The sequence below is a fragment of the Temnothorax curvispinosus genome, unplaced genomic scaffold, assembly GCF_003070985.1.
Source record: "Temnothorax curvispinosus isolate PA1 unplaced genomic scaffold, ASM307098v1 QBEX01006437.1, whole genome shotgun sequence".
Classification (NCBI taxonomy): Eukaryota; Metazoa; Arthropoda; class Insecta; order Hymenoptera; family Formicidae; genus Temnothorax; species Temnothorax curvispinosus.
In genome coordinates, this window is record NW_020216217.1 from 3351 (window position 1) to 9296 (window position 5946).

General features: G+C 36.3%; 1 long non-coding RNA gene across 1 annotated transcript; it reads left to right on the forward strand.

Moving 5' to 3' along the window:
* Positions 1-8: 8 nt before the first annotated feature.
* LOC112455876 lies at positions 9-5903 on the forward strand. Its single transcript, XR_003040901.1, has 4 exons — positions 9-163; positions 1696-1766; positions 3352-3450; positions 5517-5903. It is a non-coding gene; the product is annotated as an uncharacterized LOC112455876 (long non-coding RNA).
* Positions 5904-5946: the final 43 nt, after the last annotated feature.

Here is a 5946-nt window from a genome sequence, read left to right on the forward strand (position 1 = left end):
ACCTGCGAACCCGACCGCTTCCTAGTCTGCCCGCCTGTGCCTACCGAGTTCCAATTCGTAAGGTCAAGAGATCCCAAAAATAATAAACGTTTTGCCGTAAGCCGTCACTAACCGGCGACGCGGCATAACAAGTGTAAGAACTCGTTCGGTCCGCGTTCAAGCCGTAAGAATTTTTTTTTCGTATTATTTATAGTGCAAACTTACCTCTCATATTTCAAAGTGAATAATATTTGACATCACCCTCGTGAAATATTATTACATTGTTTACAACCTGTAAGAACAATTTTGTCCCGTTTGCCAGGTGTAAGAAACGTTTTTTCATAAATTATTTATTAAAAACTAACTAGCAAATAAGTTTCAAGGTGAATACAATTTGACACACCTCTGCTTTATTTTTTTACAGTTGTCCCACCCTCCAGGTGTAAGAAATGACTTTTCAATATTAGAAGGATGTACTCTATCGAATATATAGGGTTTCCCGATGAATAAGATTTGACACTTTGAAAAAATAAAAAAAATCAGCACATTGATCTTAATAAAAAAAATTAAGTAATTTCTTTAAATCGACCGTGACTGGCAATAAATAACGTCTGTGCGTGAGCAGAAAGAAGATCGAGTTAGAGGCATGGGAACGGGGCTTATTATTAACGTTAGCTTGTATGTCTATTTACAAAATGTATTGACTCAGAATATGATATTTACACGGAGTTTAGGAATCCACGAAACGCGATTCTGATTACTCGAAAGTCGGCGCTTATTCCGCGAGCTACGGTTCTCGTCGCACGATCTGTTCCGCGAGCTACGAATCGAGCCGTCGTCGAGACTCCACGCAAGAGGCAATTCGCTTTTCGAAAAAGACATGCTCGTTATGTCTCCAAAAGCGTATCTGCTCGAGCCTCCGGCGCACTCGGAGGTACGAGCTCCCCATCCCCACGCGTCACGCATCCCCGGTAATGGGCCGAACAATTAGTCGAGCCAATCGGTAGCCGACCCGTTGACTTGTCTTTCGATTTGAACTCCTCGAATTTCGGAGTCGGCAACCGATCAGCTGCTCTCGCCGTGGTCAGGTGCTCCGTCTCCAATGTTTACGTCGCGCAATGAGACAAAGGGGATAGAGCAAGCACGCGAGGAAAAACAAGCGTTCGTTTCTCGGCTTCTCGAAGGTTCTTGGAATAACGGCGGTTGTTCCCGAAACAATGCTGAGCTTAAGCGAGAATTCTCCTCGCGATTATTTACGGAGGATTACGGTTCGATCACGAACAACGTCTTTTCGATATGAACATTGAAAAGAATTACAGAGATAACAGTACAAAATAAAAATATTTTATTAAAATATTTAATTCAACGAGGGAATACAATTTGTATTTAAATACAAAGTTTATATATGTATTTTTCAATAGAATAAAAGATTTAATCACAAAGAATTACAAAGGTAACAGTACAAAATAAAAATATTTTATTAAAATACATAAATTTTTCTTGTAAAAAAACTTGGCGCTGCTAAACCTCAAAATTTTAAATAAATAAATAAACTTATCCTATTACTTAATTATAAGCCGCATCATCCGCCGTCCGCGTCGTCACGCACACTCATATCACTCACTCGCATATCAACGCTGATAATCATTTAATATTACTCCCATCGCATTCTTTTCTGAATTATTTTTATTTATTGTTGTCTTTATTTATTTTCAGTTTCCAGACCTGTATTCACGACCGTGCTGCCGGGGCACGAAGCTCTCGGGGCACGCGCTCCGCCTAACCGAGTAAGTAAGGAAACGATGAAAGATTTTCTGGTTTGGTTACGTAATTTGATTACCACACGTCCACAGTGTAGATTCTGAATTATAGTGTGAGGAGGAAGGGTTGAAACCTCGGTTGAAACGCAATTTACTTAGGTAATAATTAAAAGACATATGTAACGAAAAAAATAAATATTTTATTCAAACAGAATAAAATTAGGTAACGTTTTTTGTAATTACTAAAATACATATTTAATAACATTTAATAATTTTTAATAAAATGTATACTTGAATAAAATAACAATTTAAATATAAACTTTATTGCATATATGTTTTTTTTTTTTTTTTTTATTATTTTTTTTTTTTTCTAAATTAAGGTGCCTTAAGGTGGTTCGATGGCTACAACAAAATGCAGAGAATTTCATGAAATTTTAATATGTTGTTCTGCAATGCAAAATAGAATTATGTGAATTTTTTGGGAATTTTTCACCGTCCCGTTTTGAAAATAATCTACTCCAAAAACCTAAAAAGTACAATTTTAGGAGTAGATTTATTTCAAAACGGGACGGTGAAAAATTTCCAAAAAATTCACATAATTCTATTTTGCATTCCAGAACAACATATTAAAATTGCATGAAACTGGCTGCATTTTTAACATAGGTTCTTATGGTTTTTATGGGAAATGACATATTGCATATACCTTCAGAATGAAATAAGTGCAAGAAGAAATGCAAATGATAAAGAAAAAGAAATTTGCACATGTAACTTAATAATTTACAAATAAATGAGCGAAAGAAAGGGGAAGGTTACCGCACATTTCGTAGAAAAATTAATTATTAAAGCATAAATTGCTTGATTTTTCGTCTGCATAGACTGTCATGGTCGTGAACGACGTGAACAGCAGCACGCATTATACACGCGGCGACCAATCAGAGCAATCCCCTTCATTCCCACTACTTCAAACGCTAGTGCGCTGTTTCCAGAACCCCCGCGTCCCACTACTCCCTCCGATGAAGCCATCGAACCTCCTTAATCGAATGTATATTCTTGTTCAAACCGAACCAAGCATGCTAATACATTCCTTGGCGCAGAATTATTTATTTTTTTCGACACAAGGTCCGTCACTCTGTCGAAAATGAAAGGTTCAGGATCTACATTGTGGACGCGCGGTAATCAAATTACGTAACCAAACCAGCCATTATGCGCAATGCTTCATCTGTCTATTTACACCATGATGTGGGCTACGGTCAACGTGACGCTACAAATGCTTCGAAGCATTCCTTTTCTCTTTTCTTTCAATGAAGAAAGAAAGAGAAGAAGAACGCTCCAAAGCATTTGTAGCGTCACGTTGACCGTAGCCATAGTGGACGCATATAATCGGTTCGCGGCCAAATTCGGCTCAAGGTTCGACTCGATAATGTGGACGCGCCTTTTCCAGTTTCTCTACATTCTTTCTCAAGGTTTAAAAAGAGTAAATAAAAAAGAATTGAGGTAAAATAGGATACAGAGATATAGAATTAGAAGAAGAAAGGGCTGTAAAAAGACTATAAAAAGATATACGGGCGCGGTAAATTCATCAGTCGATTTTGAACCATCGTCCAATTTGCAGCCTGCGGCGAGCCACTGAACAAGCCGGAAAGAAGAGAAAAAGGAAGCGAGTTCAAATTCCTTTTGACGACGTGCGTTAGATCGATCTACGATTAACACAGTAAGTAGGGGCATTCCTTGCATTCGTTCTTGTGTCTCGTCTGCCAGTCTCGACAACGAGCGGATATAACCGTGAATAAATCGTCAAATGTGCAGTGGGTCTTTGTAAGGACGTGCGAATGCTCAAGCGACACGATACAGCATGTGAAAACTTTTTATTGAAGACCAGTAGGGGAGACCGGAGCGAAGGGCACGGGGCGGAATCGTATTTTCAATTATCTCGAAATCTGTATGTTGTGCGAACTCGCCATTAACAGTGTAAAGGCGGTTTATGGTGTCCACGTGTTTTTAAGTATAACTTCTTCCTGTTGTTATTATTATTTGATTTATTATTTCGTTACTATTTTAGGTCACATAAAATCATCGTCATATAAAATTCTATTTTTTTAAATGTATGATTTTTTTACACTGTAAGAAAGCTCTCTTTTGTTAAGAATTTTCTGATATTTCAAATTATATCATGATATTTTTAATATAAAATATGAAATATCTCATGAAGTATTCACTTTTCGATAACTTTACTTTCATATTTTTATACACAGAATGGTGAAAGAAATCGAATAATAATATTAATTTTTATATTTGCAATTTGGAAATTAAATGCGTCTACAAAATGCAATCAAAGTCTTTAAAATAATTTTTTCTGTTTTCTTTTTACAACAATCGATTCCTTTCATTATTCTATGTATAAAAGTATTAAGGTAAAGTCAATCGAAAAGTCAATACGTTACAAAATATTTCATCTATATATAAATAAAACAAAGTCGGGTTAGTTACACCATTTATAACTCAAGAGAGAACGGTTGGACCGAATTTATATTAGAACCATATAAAATAGAAGTAGAATTTTCCGGCGAGTGCTGTAGAGTGTATAGTTTTTCGTTTTTCGTACCGGGGCGAATTTTTAGGCGATTCTGGAATTTCTCCATCAGCAATTGTACGAAAAACAGCAGCAACTTCATTAGTATTTGATAAGATTGAGCAAATATATTTAATTCCCTCATTACATGTTCAAGATTTTGTATGATTTCAAAATCTAAATCTAAATTTTCATTAAAACGATAATTTATTGCTTTATTAGAATCTTCAATAAAAGTTTCCTCTATGAGGAAGCAAAAAAAGTTGACCATAAGTCGGATTTTCACTTTGAGCAGCATATAATGCTGTATTTATTTGATAATAAATTTGTCCTTGTATTTTGAAATAATACGGACCTGATCGTTTATTTTGAAAATTAACTAAATTAACATTAAATGACGCAAATGAAAATGAACTATTGTATAACTACGAATATATTTAAAAAATTTATTAGATTTTACATGACTACCATCGAATAAACTACGAAGAAATTGTGGAAGTTGAGGTAAAGGTTTCAAATATACCGCATCATGATTACAACAATCATGAAATGAATCTCCTTTATTAGATATTTTTTCAGCTGCAAAATGTTTTGCATTGCAATGGATACAAAGCACATCCATGGAACCAATATAATATTCTGTTATATCGTTTATAGACATTTTATTATTAATATTTAAACGTGGTTGTTTTCTCTTACGTGATCGATAATAAGACTGATATTCGGCATGTTGGTGGCATACTGCTGTAACATTCAGAGAACGATTGCTATATACGTGTGACTAGTGCAGACTAGAGTTCCTCTAGTCTAGGTAGGTAACCTAAGTAGGTAAATTAACGGGAGACGGTAGGTTTAAAACGGTAGGTTTAAAACAACAGACGGCAGGAAACTGATCTCGTGTACGAAACGTAAGATGCTGCTGGAAGCGAGAAAGTATAATGCCCGTTCTAGATTAGAGGATGATCCTACTCTCGGCTCATCCGAATGAGTGGTGTAGACGGGTAAAAATCTATAGTTTATGTATAGTTTATGTCACGTACACTATAGAAAGGAGGATGAGCCGAGAGTAGGATCATCCTCCAGTCTAGAACGGGCATAAGAAGGAAAGTCACTTTCATCGGTATATTCCGGGGTGACGTTGTATTGCGTTGTATAAGCTGTGCCACGACTGCCACGTTGCAATCAGTCTATTCTGTTACTTACAATAGGAAGGTTCTCATCGCTGAAATGGATTTTCTTTCGCTCGGCGCGATTATTTTCGGTTGCGCAGTGATACTGTTCGCAATGAGAAGATACTTTTCACCTCGAGGGACGAAGTTGCCGAAGTTACCGGAAACCTGGTGGACGCCCGGCACCGAGAGCTCTGCCAACAATGATATCAGACCGTTCAAAGTTACCTTCACCGAAGAGGTATGCAAATTAGACAAGTTTAGATTGTATTATTTGTCGTAAATGCCGCACACTATTTTTATTTGAAATAAAATATACCCAATTTACCTATAGACATTGGAGAGAAAAGTAGATGATAAATACGAATATAAGCGGCTATGAATGATTAACACGATTTGGAAGTCAGATGGAGGAATTCAATTCATTTTATTGATGATTTGAAAACCTAATCGGCTTAGGCTGCTTCCG